The 20,427-nt window shown below is 38.9% G+C and overlaps 1 protein-coding gene and 1 non-coding gene across 2 annotated transcripts in view; both read right to left on the bottom strand.

The window, feature by feature from the left end:
• Zswim5 (zinc finger SWIM-type containing 5) overlaps nucleotides 1–20,427 on the bottom strand; it is a 106,851-nt gene that overhangs the window by 74,984 nt on the left and 11,440 nt on the right. The window lies entirely within an intron of this gene.
• On the bottom strand, nucleotides 5,120–5,227 carry LOC116097249. Its single transcript, XR_004121297.1, has one exon. It is a non-coding gene; the product is annotated as a U6 spliceosomal RNA (small nuclear RNA).

Raw genomic sequence — 20,427 nt, 5'->3', positions numbered from 1 at the left:
GGGAAAAAAGTCTGGTATAACCACAATTTGAACATATTCAGCCATAAAAAGAAATAGCATACTAGAAACTAAACCTTGCAAGCATTAAGAGGCAATGCAAAAGGTCCCATGCTGTAGGATTCCTTTTATATAAAATACCAAAATAAGAAACTTATATAAGTTGTAAGGGGGAAGGGAGAACGATTACTTAATAGATAGAGAGTATTGTAGGGTGATTAAAAAATAAAATTCTGAGACCAAAGAGAGGTGGTGTATCCATAATATCACAAATGCGCTATGTCACTAAAATGGTTAACTATGTTATGGAAATTTCACCTCAATAAAAAAACGAAGAAAAGGCTTCTTACTGTTTATAACTTAAAGTAAGATGATGAGGACAGCCAGGGCTGTGCACAGAAATCCTGTCTAGAAAAACCAAAAAAAAAAAAGTATGATGAAAATGTTACATGTTCAGGGGTGAGGGTGGAAATCAAATAATGTTAGTAAAAGGTAATGGTGAGAATCAAAGAATACCATCGAAAAGCAACAAACCAGGGTGTAGCTCAGTTGGTAGCTCTGCTGTAGCTCAGTCTGCCAAGCATGCATGATGCCTTGGTTCAATCCTTAACCACAGTGGTGTGGTTTTACATGCCTATAATCCTAGTGCTTGGTAAGCAGAAGCAAGAGGACCTAACTTCTACACAGCGTGTTCGAGCACACGTTGGGCTATATGTCTCAAAAGAACCAAAGCACTAAAACTGTGACACATGACATAGAAGGTTAAGTATTAAAAGTGTGATTGTAGGTGTGATAGAAGTAGCAAAAAAGCAAAACAGTCCTCACTTACCAAAACAATTGAAAAGCAGGGGAGGGGGACACGCAGGGGGACCCAGGAATAAAATACAGACAGAAATGAAGACATAGAATAATACAACAGCGTTTAGAGTAACCTTTGTCAGTAGCATTAATAAATAAAGGGGCTGAGGCCTGCTTGAGAAGCATAAGGACCTGGGTGCCAATCCCCAGCGCTCATACAAAGACGAGGGGTGGTGAGGCAGTGTGTAACCCTAGCACTGCGTGGATGGAGACAGAGAGAGATTGTGGGGTTCTCTTGGCAACTGGTCTAGTCAACTGGTGACCTCAGAGCTCAGTGAAAGACCTTGTATCAAATAAATAATTAAATAAATAAATAAATAAATAAAATAGATGGATGGGCTGCCAAGGTAGGCCAGTGAGAAAGGTGCTTGCCACTGACACTGGAGTCTAACCTTTAGTACCCACTTGGTGGAAGGAGAACCAACTCCTCCAGAGTCACCATACATACTACAAAGACACATAAATACTCCTCTGACCATAACATAATACATACATAATACACCCAACAAAGAAACATAAATAAATCAGGTGGGAAGTGATAAAAGATGACACTCAACATCAGCCTCTGATCACACACCTGTCCACACCTACAACGCACACATACACACAATACAGATATAATAGATTAAGTTTAATTTGCTTATTGAAAGAGAACATTTTTCAAATGGATTCTAAGTAAAATTTAACCCTCTATTGTATACAATAGATACATCTAAATTGGAGATTAGGAAGGCTAAAATTAAAGGATTAAACAAGAATGCATCAGATAAAGGGAAACAATAAAACTATCTTATTGGCAAACAAAATAGAATTAAGGCAAAAATAAAATAGGACAACGAATGATATTTTATAATGCTGAATAGCAAAGTTAAAAGTAATACTATAACAGCTCTCCATGTCTATGCATCAGTTTAAAAACATCACAAACAGCCGGGCTGTGGTGGCACGCGCCTTTAATCCCAGCACTTGGGAGGCAGAGGCAGGCGGATTTCTGAGTTTGAGGCCAGCCTGGTCTACAGAGTGAGTTCCAGGACAGCCAGGGCTACACAGAGAAACCCTGTCTCGAAAAAACAACAACCCCCCCCCCAAAAAAAATCACAAACAGAAGGCAGAAACAACAGGAGATAAAATAAGCAATTGCTTTTTTTTCACTAAATGATATATCTTGGAAATAGCGAATCTTTTAACAGCTACATAACATTTTATTGTATTTATATTTTCTATTTAGTTTATTCAGCCAATATTCTATGTCTGGTATTTTGGTATCACTGAAGAATAAATTGATTTTGTTTTCAGACAGGAAAAAATGGTTTTGAAAATGGAAAGAGGTGGGGTGAGGTGGATATGATACTGACAGTGATAGCTCTCTGACTAAATAGTGTGACCTTGTCTACAAAAAATAAATAAATAAAAAGAAAGGAAGTGGGGCTGGAGAGATGGCTCAGCAGTTAAGAGCACTGACTGCTCTTCCTAAAGTCCTGAGTTCAATTCCCAGCAACCACATGGTGGCTAAAAAGCCATCTTTAATAGGATCTGATGCCCTCTTCTGGTGTCTCTGAAGACAGTTACAGTATACTCATATACATAAAATAAATATATCTTTAAAAAAAAAAGGAAGGACAAGAAATTTTTTTTTAAAAAGTAGGAATAGTACTCTTAAAGAAATCTCCTTTGCCCTTTCTTTATGTAACAACATGATGAGATGGTCCTTTATGAAACATATAGGTATGTCAAAAACAGAGTGCCTTGGTGTTGACTTCCCAGCCTATAAAACTGCGATAGAAGAGGAGGAGGAAGAAAATGAGAAAGAGGAAGAGAAGGAGGGGAGGAGGAAGAAGTTATTTTGTGGTCTAAGTCACCTAGTCCATATCTTTTTTCAAGATTTATTTATTTTATTTATATGAGTACACTACAGCTGTCTTCAGACACACCAGAAGAGGGAATCAGATCCCATTACAGATGGTTATGAGCCACCAAGTTGTTGCTGGGAATTGAACTCAGGATCTATGGAAGAGCAGCCAGTGCTCTTAATCGCTGAGTCATCTCTCCAGCCCCCTAGTCCTTATTTTTAATATAGCTGCTCCAAACACCAAGACTAGGAAAATGATAAACTGAATGCAAACTAATATGGAGCCCACAGTTTCAAAAGGATAACATTATCATCTCCAAAGGCTTCCTCATGCCACACTCCATCCAGGCCCATTCTCCCTCCTACTTCATCAATAACCACTCTGACTTTTGCTTTCACTAAAGGTTAGCTTTGTTTGCTCTGGAACTTCATGTGATAAAACCACTTTATATTCTTGAGCATGTAGTGTTTTTGAGATTCATCAAAGTTGTATATGTACCAGTCACTGGTTTCTTTTTGTTGCTAATAAGTGGGTCACTGAATGAAAATATCGACTTGTTATTTCCCTAGTGATATTTCATTTTGTTTTCAGTTTTCTGCTACTGTAATTTGTGCCTATGTGGACATGTTTACTTTTCTTGGTTTAAAAAAACAAAACAAAACAAAAGGTTAGGAACAGGGAGCCAGGAAGATGGCTCAGTGGGCAAAGCACACAAGAGTGAGGATCCAGCACATCAATGGGCAAAAGAAGAGACTATTTGAAAACAAGGTGGCACCAATACCTGAAGTTGTATCTCTTATTTCTACACGTGCACCATGGCATGTGTACACCCACATTCATACACATGAACATTGAAAAATAAACAACTACAATTGTCAATGTTGGGTCATAAGTAGGGATAGATGTAGTTTTATAAGAAATCACCAGAACTTTTTCCAAAGCGGTCTATAACATTTTTGACAAGACAATTTAGGTGTTCCACATCCTCACATTTGGCCTGTAATCTCTGTGTTATTCTTACAACTTTGTCATGTGTTCAAAATTATTTATTTTCTGTTCATATTCGTTTGTCTTGCTGAGATAGGGTTTCTCTGTGTAGCCCTGGTTGTCCTGAAACTCACTGAAGACCTGGTTGGCGTCTGCTTCCTGAATGCTGGGATTAAAAGTGTGTTTTCAAAACAAATTGTATTTATTCAAAACAAAGGCATTTGCTTATACTTTGTATCACTTCCACCCTAACAGATATGAATTATCTAAAACCCCACAAATAATTGCCAGGCTTATCCACTGAATGGTCTTTCTACTTCATCCAGTGAGGTCTTACTAACTTCATCCTTCCATCCTACCAGAAGGCAATGCCATTAAGATGGCTCTCTTCATCCATGTGAATAACAAATAAAAAAAAAGTCTCTAACGTTGTTTAATTTCCATGTTTCCAGTAGTCTTTTCTCCCATATCATTTCAGCTACATGCTTCCTTGGCCCCACCTTGGCTCTTAGAACACTCCCAAGTGTCACTGAAATCATTAAGTCACATATCCTACTCTTTTTCCATCATGGGTGTTGACTCACTTATCATATTACAACTGGTTTCCACCTCACTTAGATCTTTAGTCCATTAACCACTCCATTAGTTTTCTCTGTCTTTACTCTCCTCATGGATGCTTAGCCTACAGTAATCACTTAATGGCAGTTATTCTTATCATCCAGCTTAGATTCTATACTCCATTATTTTGATTAGTCCTACCTAAAACCTGTTATTCAACTATCTTTATTTGACAACTACCTATCAAAAAATTTAACCCTAGGATGATCCATAGTCTCTGTTTAACAGGCACCTGTAATCCCAGCACTCAGGATGCAGGGGTAGGTATATCTCTGAATTCAAGGTCAGCCTGGTCTACATAATGAGTTCCGGGACGGCCAAGACTACATAGAGTCACCTTGTCTCAAAAAAAAAAAAAAAAAAAAAAAAACAGCAATCATGGGATTAGATCAACTGATGCTAATGAAAGTTTAGGACCATCCATTTTTATTTGGGCCCATAATACTGCTAGGAAGTCTTATATTTTCTTCATCAGCTTGCCTTCATTCTACAAGAAATCTTTTTTTCTTTATTCAAATCTCTCTTATCTACTAAAGTAAGTAATAGGCATTTCAACATCAAGACTAATCTAATACTGTTCCCCAATTTCCAAACACAGTTGTTTTCCTTCATCCGTCCTTTCCCTTTGTTAAATGGCAGTATCATAAGGCCAGAAATCTGCCATCTGTCCTTGTCTCCTACTGCTGTCTCATCAACTAACTTCCTAGTATTAAGACACTACCAACTTATTTCACTACTTGCTACACACTCTTATAATCAAACTACCTTTTTCATAGGTACCATTAACCCAGATCAAAATGATCTTCCTCTTTGTAAGGGAATTCTTTATGAATGTATGTGCCATCCTTTACACAAGGGCCATGATAATCTTCTCGGTATGTTTCAAAATCTAGCATTTGTTCTGCTTTAGTCTGCACCTAATATTATCTAATGGCTATAGTTTGCAAAACATCTTGGTCTCTGGCTGTCATTCTAGTTCATTCTCCAAACTGCAGTTAACCTTCTAATTGAATTAATATCCTAACTGCCAGGCATGGTGGCTCTGTCATTTAATCCCAGCACTCACGAAGAGACATAGGCAGGCAGAGACAGAGGCAGATAGATTTCTGAGAGTTCAAAGTTGGCCTGATCAACAAAGCAAGTTCCAGGTTAGCCAGGGATACACAGTGAGACTCTGTCTCAAACAAACAACCCAACAACAACAAAGATTATAACCCAGTTAGGATCTCTGATTTGACCCTAGTCAAAAATCTCTAATTTTTTACTAAATTTATTTTATTCTCAAATATGTCACTCTCACAACCCCTAGACTTTCAAACACAAGAACGGTTTCTCTACCTAGTAAGTGTTCCCTGTATCTTTTATGTCATTGTTGTTTTGGTTTTGGTATTGGCTTGGCTTTCTTTTTTGAATTCTCTATGTATTCCAGGCTGTTCTCTCTCTGTAGACCAGGCTGGCCTCAAACTCAGAGATCTGCCTCCCTCTGCCTCCCAAGTGATGGGATTAAAGGCATGCACCACTACCACCTGGCTTCCCCATACCTCATAACCTGGTTTTTATTCAAAGTTCATACCTCATATTAAGCATCACTTACTCTAGGCCTGTATTTCCAAGAATAGACAAAGTCTGTACTCATAAGTAAATACAATATAGGTTTGTACCGTTGACTAGTTGTGGTGGTGTACACCTTGAATCTCAGCACTTGGGAGACAAGGCAGGAAGATTTCTAAGTTCTAGGGCAGCCTGGTCTACATAATGAATGTCAGGACAGTCAGGTTTATGGAGAGAGACCCTGTCTCAAACAAAACAGAACAAAACAAAACAACAACCAAAAAGCCAAAGCACTGGATACACATATGCTGCACAGACATACATGTGGGCAAAACATCCATACACATAAAAAAATTTAAAAAATTTTTTTTCTTTTAAAGAAAAGCTTCGCTGCAGTGGTGGTGCATGCCTTTAATCCCAGCACTTGGGAGGCAGAGGCAGGCGGATTTCTGAGTTTGAGGCCAGCCTGATCTACAAAGTGAGTTCCAGGACAGCCAGGACTACAGAGAGAAACCCTGTCTCAAAAAATCAAAAGAAGAAAAAAAGAAAGGCTTCTAGAAGGAGAAGAGAAAAAGGAGCAAGGCCCAAGGTTAAACAGTACTAAACAGTATTATAATAGTATTAAAGGAGATAAGGGACACGACTCTGTTACAACGATAAAATAAAACCCATCTGCTTTAGAGCCACTTGGCACGTCTAAAATATGCTAATTTCTAAATTTCATTCTAGAACTAACCCATCAGAATCTCTAGATCCATTAATCTGTAATTTTAGCAACAGCACAAGAAATCTTATCCATACCATTTTAAAAAGTACAGGTAGCTGGGCAGTGGTAGTGTACAACTTTAATCCCAGCACTTGGGAGGCAGAGGCAGGTGGATTTCTGAGTTTGAGGCCAGCCTGGTCTACAGAGTGAGTTCCAGCTCTGGGGATGGAGACAAGAGAATCCCTGAGGTTTGATGGTCAGTCGGCTGAGCTCTAGGTTCAGTGACAGGCCCTGACTTCAACTAAGATGAAGTACAATTGAGGCAGGCAACCGATGTTAGTCTCTGGCATCTATACATGCTCAAGCACATCTATTTAGGCATTTGCATGTACACACAATGTACATACACACAGTTAGAAAAAGAAACAAATCACCTGTATTATTTATTTATTTATTTGTTTGTTTGTTTATTTAGTTTGGGTTTTTTGAGACAGGGTTTCTCTGTGTAGCCCTGGCTGTTCTGGAACTCACTCTGGAGACCAGGCTGGCCTCAAACTCAGAAATCTGCCTGCCTCTGCCTCCCAAGTGCTGGGATTAAAGGTGTGTGCCACCACTGCCCGGCCTCATCTGGCTTTTTAAAGATGCTGGGGATGGAACTTAGACCCTCATGCATCTATGGAAAATACTTCAATCAACCCATTTTCCAGCTCCTTATTTATTTTTTATTTTCTTGTTTAGCGAATTATTTTCTTGTTTAGTGAATAGGGTTTAGCAAAATTCTAATGGATTCAAGACTAAACACCCTCCATCCAGCCATCACTGGTTATGAGGAAGAACTAACTGGGGCTGACAAACCAAGACAAAGAAAGCATAGAGCACCACACTGTGAATCCCTTTACTTAGGATAGCCAGAAAAAAAATATTAATTCTTAGGAAAGTCTCAGAAAAAGACAATAATGTTGGCTTTGGTAAGGAGAGAAAAGGAACCCACATTGAACTAGCACCTCCAGCAATGCAGAGCCATTGAGCTGGGCAGTGGTGCATGCCTTTAGTCCCAGCATTTGGAAGATAGAGGCAGGTGGATCTCTTGAGTTCGAGGTGGTCTACAGAGTGAGTTCCAGCACAGAGAAACCCTAAAAGAAAAAAAAAAAAAAAGCAGAGCCTTTTGAAAAAGGTAGACTGTATCATGAACCTGAAGGAACTATCCTGGGTCAACTGAAGCATTGATGTAGTTAGCTTGTCTATGGAGTCGCCATCACATAAAATGATCTTATTGGTCTTTGTCAAAAACAAAAAAAACCCATAAGGTTCAATGATAGACTTGGTTATATAGTGAGGAATAGGCCAGCCAGGATTACATAGCAAAACCCTATCTCAAAAAAATAATAAAAGGCTGGACAGAGGTGGTACATGCCTTTAATCCCAGCACTTGGGAGACAGAGGCAGGCAGATTTCTGAGTTTGAGGCCAGCCTGGTCTATGGACTGAGATCTAGGACAGCCAGGGCTACACAGAGAAACCCTGTCTTGAAAAACCAAAATAATAATAATAATAATAATAATAATAATAATAATAATAATAATAATAATAATAAATAACAAACTGAACAAAACAGAAACCTGGACCAGGAACAGAGCAGAACATGGTTGCACAGGCCTGTAATCCTAGCATTTGGGAGGCTGAAACAGGAGAACTGATCATTTGAGGACATCCTGGGCTACATAGCAAGATTCCATTTCAAAAATAAATAAGTAAACAAATAGGTTAAACACTGAGGCTTTGCTGTGTGGAAACCAACAATCATATAGCTGAGGTGTTTCAGTCTGTACCCCCTGGCAACAAAGTACAAGAACCACTGAGTAATTCACCACGGGCTTTCCTTGATGAGAAGTGGGAATCAGGTATACCTCCTGTTTAGAATGATGAATCTCTATAGCTTTCAGACAGTACTGAGGAAAGGAAATGCCTGTGTTTCAACAATGCATAAAATAAATAAATAAATCTTTTGAGAGAGAGAGAAAGAAAGAGAGAGAGAGAAAGAGAGAGAGAGAAAAAGAGAGAGAGAGAAAGAGAGAGAGAGAGAATGAGAGAGAGAAGACAGACAGACAGACCCATGGCTCAATATGAGCCTAGGATTAGATGTCTGGCCATCCACATCATCATTTGCAGAATAATCAGAGGGACCCAGGGATTCAGTGAGATCCTAACTCCTACAGCTTCACTAATTGCATTAAGCTGTTCAGGTGCCTTAATGCCTTTTATGCCCAGTTCCTCGAAAGTAGCCCAGCATTCCCAGTTTACCCTTCAATGCCTAAATGTGCCTGTGAGCAATGAGACAAATGTTCCACATGCCTCAACACTATGTATCCTTTTCTCTGATTGTTTTTTTCTCTGGCACTTATCACCCCCTGATAATCTAGCTGTTTCTCAACTCTTAGATATAAATTTTATGAGGAAAGATATGGGATTATATTATATTCACTGTCATAACTCCAAACATACAACAGTACCTGGCTCATGTGGCTTCATAGATATTTACTTAATAAATAAAAATACATAGTTCATTTATTTATGATGCCTATAATATACTTAAAGGGCACATCTGTGAATAAGAAAGGCTTAGTTTTTTTATTTTTGTGATACATAGCAAAAAGTTTGTCAAATAAAATTATAGTTATATACAATTATGATAAATGATAAAAGGAAAGCATAGGAGATATATAAAGGAGAGTAAACCTAGCAAGACACAAAGGAGAGTCAAAGCTAGACTCCGCAATTAATCAAAGATTAAAGGATAAGAATTGAATGAACAAAGAAATATGGAAGAAGGTTTTTTTTGTTTTTGTTTTTTTTTTTGTTTTTTTTTTTTTGTTTTTTTTTGGTTTCTCGAGACAGGGTTTCTCTGTATAGCCCTGGCTGTCCTGGAACTCACTCTGTAGACCAGGCTTTCCTCAAACTCAGAAATCCGCCTGCCTCTGCCTCCCAAGCGCTGGGATTAAAGGAGTGTGCCACCACCGCCGGGCTGGAAGAAGATTTTAATGAAAAAGAATGTATCAGTAACCCCACTGAGAATATAACTAGCAGGCAATATGTTGATCTAAAGCGTTACAACTCATCTACTTGTATATGTAACTGTTATTTACTGATATCAGATCCTGAGTACTCATTGTTATGTGATCCTTGCTGATTCAAGGAAGTGAGAGAATCCCTGGGTAAGGTGTTTGTGGAAGTTGGAGGTCATAACCTGCAGGCCTTACAGACCATATTTGATTTTTAAACAGAGAGAGAATTGAAAGCAATCAGGCTCAAGTAATGCTGACCTTCAACACGAAGTTATTAGAAAAGTTTATTTGGGTAATGACATGTCCACATTTATCTTTTTAGACAAATGAACCTAACAACTGACAAATAAGAGACAGTCAAGAAGGGCTTCTGGAGGAACCCTTCAGGCAAATGTAGTAATCCCAGTAAGAGATTATGACAGTCTGGCTAAGGGTTGAAGGGCAAAAAGATAAGTTTCAGACTGGATCAGAAATTAGAAAGCAGTATCACTAGGACTTAATGACAAAGTAGATATATAAGCAGTAAAGAAAATAAAAATTCAAAAATAATCTAAGGGATTGGAATGATGCTCAGCAGTTAAAGGTACTGGCTGCTCTTCCAGAAGACCTGGGTTCCCAGCACCCACGTGTCAACTAATAACTGTCGTTACTCCAGTTCCAGAGAATACAATGTCCTTTTCTGGCCTCCATGGGCACCAGGTATATATGTGGTACACAGCAAGCAAAATACCATTTGAGTTTAAAACTACAGGTAAGTGGGAAAATCTAGAAGGTTGCTGGTTAGAGTAGGAATAAGGCTGATTAGAGTAGGAACAGAACTCGAAGATTATTAAGAAAATGTAAATAGGCAAATAAAAGAAATAGCAGGCTAGGCGCCTTTAATCCCAGCACTTGGGAGGCAGAGGCAGGTGGATTTCTGAGTTCGAGGCCAGGCTGGTCTACAGAGTGAGTTCCAGGACAGCCAGGGCTATATACAGAGAAACCCTGTCTCAAAAAAACAAAAAACAAACAAACAAAAAGAAATAACAGGGACTCAGGCACTATTCTACTATTCATAGGTTCACCATCACCATCTGAAAGCCCCTATGTCCTTTACTTATCAGTCCCTCCAGAGACAATCATTATTCTGACTTTTTAAACCACAATTTTGTATATTCTAGAACCTCTAATAATGAAATTATACAATGTATATTTTGAGTAGTTTATCATTTAAGATTGTTTTACATCTGTGTGAGTGTGTGTGTGTGTGTGTGTGTGTGTGCCACCGTGCATGTGTGGAAGCAGAAGCATCTGTGGAAGTCAGTTCTTTCCTTTCATCCTGTGAGTCTTAGAGATAGAACTCAAGGCATCAGGTGGGGTACCAGGTGCCTTTATCTCTTGCTCTCTCACCATCCCATCAGTCAGCAGATTTTTAGATATATCTTATTCTTTGTATGTATCTATAGTTTGTTCCTTCCCATTGCTGAAAAGTAGTATTCTGCTGTATGACCATACCAGTTCATTCAGCTATTCTCTTGCTCAAGTTCAATTAGGCTGTTTCTAGTTTAGAGCTAAAGCTACTGTGAATATACTTGTAAAAAAATTTTGGGGGCTAAAGGGTTGGCTCAGCAGTTAAGAGCACTGGCTGCTCTTCCAGAGGTCCTGAGTTCAATTCCCAGCAACCACATGGTGGCTCATAACCATCTGTAATAGGATCCGATGCCCTCTTCTGGTGTCTAAAAACAGCAACAATGTACTCATATAAATTAATCTTTTAAAAAATGTTTTTTTGTTGACTTCCATGAGGTGCACTTTCATTTAATTTGGGTGAATATTCAGGAGTAGAATGTAAGATAAATGTTTGGGTTTTTGTTTTTTTGTTTTTTTGTTTGTTTTTTGTTTTTTGTTTTGTTTCTTTTTTCAAGACAGGGTTTCTCTGTATAGCCCTGGCTGTCCTGAAACTCAACTCTGTAGACCAGGCTGGCCTCAAACTCAGAAATCCACCTGCCTTTGCCTCCCAAGTTCTGGGATTTAAGGCATGTGCCACTACTGCCGGGCAGATAAATGAATGTTTAGGCCTTTACCCAAAGTGGTTGTGTGCTATTTTAGATTCCTAATAACAACATATATCTGGGAACTTTGATTTTTAATTATTAACTATTCTGTCTGGAATATAGTAATATCAGTATAGATTTAATTTACACTGGTGATCTCCTGATAAATTATCCTGAGTGATTTGTATATATTTACTAGCCATTTGTTTATAATATTTTTTGATGGGTCTGTTTCCCTTTTTTGCCCATATTTTATTGTATTGTTTGCCTTTTTATTACTAAGTTGCCTATACAGCTTAGATAACAATCTTTGGTCAACTAAACATTTCTCAAATATCTCCCAGGAAACAAGTATTTGTTGATTGAATCTCTCCCTTCAGAAATCAAATAGGATTAAACCCTGGGTCTATTTAAAACTAACTGTGGGAATTTGAACAAAGTATTTAACTTTTGAAGGTTTTTTTTTCCATCCATAAAATAGAGGCAAAGCTTATCATTATAGAGTTATGATGACTTCAGACAATGGAGCTTGACATATCTGGTACATAAAGGTCTTAAAGTAGGAGTTAGTCATGTTCCTTTTTAATTTTAGTTCTAGGATAATATGGCAGTTGCTGCCTTAAATAGCTGAACTGCAATTCTTAGAGTGTAAAACTCTACAAAAATTTAAATTTTCACAATGGTATAAATCACTTTCAATAGGAGACTATAAAAAAAAAAATCAAGGCTCCTGGGAAAAGATTAACATGTCTTTCTTTTATTCTCATACAGTAACATGCAAAATAAGATTGAATCTAAAAATAGTCAAATCAAAAGCAATTTTCATCTGGAGGTAAAACTGGAAAAAAAGCTATAGAATTTATATTATATTGTACTAACAGTCATGTCCTATAGCATATGAAAATTGAAATGACATGTTATTGTACAAACATTTGTACTGAATTCTACCTATACTAGAATTAGTCAAGTTTTATCTTTTGTATAAAATATTCACATAAAATTAACTTCAGTATGCTGATAAAAGGTATACTAATAACTTATTAAAAATAAGTTAAAATAGCTTTTAGTAGTCACTGTAAGAGCTATAAAGTGCAGAATTTTAGGCTTATTTTATATTATAGATCTGAGTGCTTTGCTTGCATGCATGTCTGTATGCCACATGCCTTCTGAGTACTTTTGGAGGGCAGCAGAGGGCATTGGATCCCCTGAAACAGGAGTTACAGATGGCTATGTGCCACCACATAAATGCTGGGACCTGACTAACCCTGATGCCTTTGCAAGAGCAACACATACTCTTAATCACTGAGCCATCTCTCCAGTCCCAGCCCTGTTCTCTTTTCTGTTTTTTTTTTTTTTTTTAAGTAAAGCCTTTTAAAAAGATCTATATATCTATTTAATGCGCATCGGTGTTTTGACTGTATGTATGTCTAGGTGAGGGTGTCAGATCTCTTGGAACTAGAATACAGTTGTGATCTGCCTTGTGGGTGATATGAATTGAACCTGGGTTATAGATACAAGTTCTGTCCCCCTAATAAATTAGTCAAATTAATTAATGGCACAAATTCATTTTTATTCATAAATGCAGATATTATATAATGTAAATTAAATGAAGTACCCTCACCAAAATCTTTACTTAGCACATAATTCTCTTAGTATGTTAATATATAAGTATTATTCATATAACTAAATTCATATTATATGAATATATATCTTAGTATATTCATATTATAAGTAAATAGTAGTTATGTATTGCTGTTCTTTAAATAATTTAGTCAATTTTTCTTTAAGTTTTTTACTTCACTGACTCCAATTTTAAAAAGTAAGATATGATTACAACTTTTTTTTTTTTTGGTTTTTTGAGACAGGGTTTCTCTGTGTAGCCCTGGCTGTCCTGGAACTCCCTCTGTAGACCAGGCTGGCCTCGAACTCAGAAATCCACCTGCCTCTGCCTCCAAAGTGCTGGGATTAAAGGCATGCACCACCACTGCCTAAATGCCACTTTCTTGGAGAAATCTACTAAATAATCATTCATTATGTTCCCCAAAACCAAACAAAAATAAGGAATAGTGATATTTAAAAAACAAGGAAAAAAAGCATACAATATTGAAAAGGGAAAGTATGTTAAGTGTAATAAGCACTTGCTTTTACTTATTTTGTGTTGCTAACTATTATTAGTTGCCACAGCTTGTGACAAGGCTGTGATCTATGACCATCCCTTTACTCCAGCTGGTAACTAGAAAAACAAATGTCATTTGCACACAGGAGTGGAGATGGGTAACAGCAATGCAGAAGCTCCCCCAAGTCTTACAGTCCTTACAACCCAAACTGTAAAGTCAATAATGACTAAAACTAGAGAGGAATATGCCTTATTGGCAAACAAAGCACTTCTCCATTCCAATTCTTAGTTAAATGGCAGGCAAGAGACAAGACAGCCTACCCACCCTCCGATAAGGAAATTCAGGAAGACCGAGCAATCACTCACTACTTGACACCAAATGCTAAGCAGCTGTCACAAACCCTCACATTGCCTCTTTCTCCTTCCCCAGCCTGCTGCTTCTTCTCAACTCCTGCATCTCTACAATAGGAAAGTAGCATCTTAAAATCATTTCCTAAGGGCCAGGGAAACACCTGAGGGCCTGAGTTCTACACCTGAACCAGTGAGAAAATGGAAGTCGAGAACAGACTTCACAGAGCTGTTGTTTAATCTCCAAACACATGCCACAACGCGTGTGAGACCATGCATGCAAATCACACATCACATTCATACTCCCACACACACAACCAATAACAATGTTTTGAAAGACTTGATATTTATGTGTGTGGTTGTGTCTATTAGGTGGGCTGCATGTGTGCAAGTGCCCTTGGAGGCCAGATGCTCCGGAGCTAGCGTTAGATGTGGCTGTTAGCCATTCAACATGGGTGTTGGGAACTGAACCTGTGTCCTCTGAAAGACTAACAAGTGGTCTTAACTGCTGAGCTGTCTCTCTATCCCCCAGTAACAATTGTTTTGAGTGATATGGCTCCGTGGGTAAACTCTTCACCAGACCAGCTTATCAATCTGAGTTTGATCCCTGGAACCCACATGAAGGTGAAATGCAAGAACTGATGTCCTCTGACCTCTACACATATGCTATGGTTCACACTCATCCCACACATACATCACCTATACACTAATAAATAAAAATTTATAGAACTGATTTCCAATTCAATGCAAGCAAAACTGCCCCAAAGCATTGTTCATAATTGAAAGAAGAAAACAAACAAAACAAAACAACCAAGGCCAGCCTGAGGGCACAGGCCTGCAACCCCAGGTACTAGAGGGATACTTCCTGAGGCAGGAAGATCAACAGGTTCAAAGCCAGCCTTGGAAGCTTAGTAATTCTGTGATCCCAAATAAAAAAGTAAAACGATTAGCAATACTGTACTTGATCTTTAATGTCTATATAACAGACCTGACTGTAAGGGCATATATGTGCTACTTTACAAAAGCTAGTGTTTATATAAAGTACAGCAAATTCACCAACACAAAGAACACTACCAGGAAGTAGGAGACATTCAGCATTTAGGTTATTACTGAGATATCTCTGAGTACTATCCAAAAGAAAATGAACAATAAGGCCTGAGAAAGGACATGGTAAGGAGGTTCAGATGCCGAGAGAAGACATTCACCCTCACCCCTGAGGTAAACTACTTAGTCCTGCAGAGATTCTGCTCAAGAATCTGTACAGTATCAGCTTAGGATAGCAGCTGCAGTAACTTACCCATTGATCTTAACTCTTCTAAATTTCCCCAGAAAACAGAATAAACAAATCCTGGAGAAGCTCTATCCACACGGGGTGAATTTACCATACGAAGTAAGTTCAGGAGACACAGGAATGTATTACCCTGATCCTTCTTTCAGGATCAAGGTGCTCATTCCTTTAACTACCAGGTTAGTGGTCGGCTGGCAGCTCAGTACTCTGACCTTCTCCACAAGCTACCCTCAACCAAAGTATTCTCAGGTGAGCTCTCTGAAAGTGGTGGCAGAGTGGGGTGAAGCAGCTGTTATCTGGGAAGGCAAAGCAGCAGCTGGGGGCTGTGAAGAGGAGGTCAGCCCACCAAGCGGGTCTCCCTGCCTCACTGTTACCAACCTTCACTGGCTCCCTTTGCTCAGTCACCTGCAAACCTGTCCCTGGATGGAACCCTTCCTGCTGAACCAGAATCCAGCCTGATCCTTTACCTTAACTCACAAATTCCATATCTAGTTTGAAACAATCTAGAGCATGAATTAAGCCCACCAGTTTCTTAACCATTTTCCAAGTGAGTATGCTAAGTGCTGTGGCAATGATTCCCAAGCATGAGCCCCACGCCAATCTCGGTTCCAAGACTTTAAGAGAGCGGAGCCCCAGGATATGGACTTTACAAAGCTCAAGTGGCTCTGGAAAGCTGCCAGGGCTGGGAATCACTATACAAATGAACAAATTAATGCTCCCAATTTATTTCAACAAAAACCTGTTTAAACTCCATTATTAGGGGAAGGAGATATAAAGAGTTTGCTTTCTACTGCTATGATAAACACCATGACCAAAAGGTTTATTTATCCTACAACTTACAGTCAATCATAAAGGGAAGTCAGGTCAGGAGCTCAAGGCAGGAACAGAAGAGAGGCGATAGGGGGAGGGGGAAGGGAATAGGGGATTTTCTGAGAGGAGACCAGGAAAGGGGATAACATTTGAAATGTAAATAAAGAAAATATCCAATAAAAAAAAAAAAGAAGAGCAGCCATGGACTACTGGGTTGCTCTCTAGGCTCACGGTCAGCTGCCTTTCTGTCTACTTGCCTTCCTTCCTCCCTCCCTCCCTCCTTTTCTTCTTTCCTCCCTTGCATGTGCGTGTGAACAGGGTTTCTCTGTGTAGCTCTGGCTCTCCTGGTACTCACTCTGTAGACCATCAGTATGGCCAGAGATCCAATTGCCTCTGCTAGGATTAAAAGTGTGCACAGCCACTACCCAGCTTCAGCTGCCTTACTTAAATCCCTTAGGACCATCTGCTCAGAAGTTCCTCTGTTCACAGGGGCTGGGCCCTCGCACATCAATCATCAATCAAGAAAAGGTCCCATAGGTCTGTCTATAGGCCAAATGATGAAGGCATTTTTGTCAGTTGAGGTTCTCTTCCCAGGTGACTCTAACAAAAGCCCCCTAGCACAGCAAAAAGAAAACACTAAAGTACATTATGAAGCCTACAAGGGACACACTGTGGGAGGCAATCCTTGTCCTGGGAGAGCTTATAGACAAGAAAGAAGGACAATACTTAGAACAAACAATTACAACATAAGCTAAAGATAGAAAGTGTTTGTTTATCACCTCACTGAAATGTGCTCCCTGGGAGGAAAATACAAAACAATTTTTGTTCACTGCTATATCTCCAGGGAATAAACTAAAACCTAGCACATTGATATTCAATAAACAATTGCTAAATAAGAACAAAAAGCGAAAGAAAAAATTTTAATTTCAACTACACAGATAAGGAAATACCATTTTTTGAGAACAGAAACGTTTTGTTTTGTTTTGGTTTGGTTTTTATGTTGTTTTGTGTTGTTTTGTTTCTCTCTGTAATAGCCCTGGATGTCCTGGACTCACTTTGTAGAGCAGGCTGATAGTCTCAGACTCAGAGAGATCTATCTGCCTGTCCCACTGAGAACAGAAAGAATTTTAAAAGACAAGGAGAGGGAAGCCTCTTTGCAGTAGACGGTGGTTAATGTAGACTCTGGTCAACGTGCTGACATAGTGGCTGTGGAGTGCTCCGTCCCGAATGGACGCCGATACCAGAGACCACTGCAGAAGGAAAGGTAGATCACACAGTGAAACAGTGTGCTCTGTCACAACAGGGCAGTCGTACAAATGAAATCACAGGGGCCGTGACTACTAGATACACACAATCATGCCAGGCAAAATCCCAGCATGGATGTGGGAGGTAGTCAAGAAATATCACCCCTTGCTGAAAAGCTACTGGCAAAGGGAGAATCAGTTTTCTTGAGAGATGTGGCTCCTGATAAGCCACCCATATTCCAGTAGATGCCCTCACCCATGCACATACTGGCAGCACTAGGCAGACTCATTAGGTTTTGAAAAAGAACACATGAGATTGGGAGGGAACTTGGGTATAAGAGAGGAATTAGAGGGGAGAGAATAGGGGGTTGACTTGATTGGAGCACATTATACATACATGCAAAATTCTTTTTTCTCTTTTTTTTTCTTTTTTTTTGTATTTTAAGATTTATTTATTTATTATATGTAAGTACACTGTAGCTGTCTTCAGACTCACCAGAAGAGGGCGTCAGATCTCATTATGGGTGGTTGTGAGCCACCATGTGGTTGCTGGGATTTGAACTCATGACCTTCCGAAGAGCAGTCGGTGCTCTTCCCCACTGAGCCATCTCACCAGCCCCTCTTCCTCTTTTTTTTTTTTTTTTTTTTTTGTTTGTTTGTTTTTTTTGGTTTTTTTCGAGACAGGGTTTCTCTGTGTAGCCCTGGTTGTCCTGGAACTCACTCTGAAGACCAAGCTGGCCTCGAACTCTTTTTTTCTTTTTAAGAATCAAAGCAAGAGCCGGGCAGTGGTGGCGCACTCCTTTAATCCCAGCACTTGGGAGGCAGAGGCAGGTGGATTTCTGAGTTCGAGGCCAGCCTGGTCTACAGAGTGAGTTCCAGGACAGCCGGGGCTACACAGAGAAACCCTGTTTCAGAAAGCAAAAAACAAACAAACAAAAAAATTCTACAGAAGACATGAAAACTTAGGGCTGAAAAGGGATGCTGTTTGGCCACCATGAGGTCACTGGTAACCTTTAAGCATCAATTTTAATTTAGCAAATGAGAACACCTGTCAGACTATAAAAGCTTCTAAGAGGGGGTGAAAGGAAAGGAACAAGTAAAGACTATGCAACAATACCTGTAAGGGCTACCAGAGTAATAATGAATACTCCTATGCTAGGCCTCATCCTAACAACTTTACTCTTAATGAATATAATTCTCATAATAGTCTGAAAGAGCATCAATTTTAAAACTCTTTAGTGTGTGTATGTGTGTATGTGTGAACATGTAAATGATGTCACATGTATGCAGGTATGGAGGCCTAAAAAGGGTGACTGAGTTCCTGGCTCTGGATTTACAGGTGGTTTTGATTTAGCTGATATTGGTGGTGAGAAAATAACTCCACTGCTCTGCAAGAGTAGCAAGGTCTCTTAACCATCTCTCCAACTCTGAGATAGCATTATTTTATCCATTACAGTTGAGAAATAAACATAATAAGGAACCAGGATTGAGCATCCACATGCACACACATATATCACACACACACACATATATATATATACACACATACATACACACACATACAAGAGTATCTTACAAACATATGGGATAGGAAAGAATACAATAATATAGCAAAAGATTTGGAGAACTGGGGAAATGGCTCAGTCAGCAAAGCACTTTCTATCATCCTCAAAGCCTTAGTTCACTCCCTGACCCACATGAAAAAGCCACATGTGCAGAGAAGACAGACACATCCCTGGGGTGCTGCACCATCCCCCAACTTTGCTAAATAGGCTTCATATTAAACAGAACATCAGTTTTCCATCTTAGGAGACCATGATATAGGAAAGGTTCCTTATGCTAACTAATAACATCCATGATATTAGTGATTTTTTTCAGGCCAATTTATCAAGTGTTGTTAAGCTTGAGCAAAATAAAAACAAGCAGGCTATGAGTAAGTTTGATTAATACTACAGGCTTTATTCAATAAAATAGTGAATAAATAGGGAAAATGTATTGCCCAATTTTCAAAGAAACAACGCATTGCTTACTGAGTATAAGATAGTAAATGGGTGGACTAAAGGCTATTTTACTTATCAGATCCATCATATTTTTATCTAAAAGCAGTAATAATCTTTAAAGGAGAAAATAAAAGAATTACATGGTGATAATAAAACTATTATAAAAATAGAAGTCTATGATATTTAATTTAGGAAAAAATTACTCAGGAGGCTGAACAGATGGTACAGTGGTTAAGAGCACTTGTTCTTGCAGAGAATCCAGGTTCAATTCCATGACAGCTCATGAGAGCTCACAACTGTTCATAATTTCAGATGGGGATCCAACACCTTTGTCTAACCTCCAAAGGCACCAACAGTGAATGTGATGCACAGACAGACCTGTGAGCAAAGCATTCACATACATAAAATAAATAGACATAGAGAATACACACATACACACACACACACACACACAAGCTTTTAGCCCAGTAATAGTGGCACACCTTTAATCCCAGCACTTGGGAGGCAGAGGCAGGTGGATCTCTGAGTTCGAGGCCAGCCTGGTCTACAGAGTGAGTTCCAGGACAGCCAGGGCTACACAGAGAAACCCTGTCTCGAAAAATCAAGAACAAAAAATAAAAACAAACAAACAAACAAACAAAAAACCCTGTCTAGAAAACAAAAGGAAACAAATTATTCATATTTGATAATATTTCTGCCATCTTCTTTCTTGTCAGTATTGTCCTTTTGAATCAAGTAGCTACATACTAAGGTACTAACAGGCCATGTGGGATATCATACGAAAGGAATTCCATAAAACATTCATCAAGCTCGTTACAGTAAACAATTTTCTTAATCTTTATTGAAATAATAGCTGTAATTTTAATTTTCTATTATTTATTTTTATGTGCATTGGTATTTGGCCTGTATGTATGGCTGTGTGGGGGTGTCAGAAGTTCTGAGATTGGAGTTACAGACAAG

This window comes from Mastomys coucha, unplaced genomic scaffold, assembly GCF_008632895.1.
Source record: "Mastomys coucha isolate ucsf_1 unplaced genomic scaffold, UCSF_Mcou_1 pScaffold18, whole genome shotgun sequence".
NCBI classification, from domain to species: Eukaryota; Metazoa; Chordata; class Mammalia; order Rodentia; family Muridae; genus Mastomys; species Mastomys coucha.
Note: the sequence above shows the minus strand (reverse complement) of the source record. Positions and strands in the feature narration are given on the sequence as shown.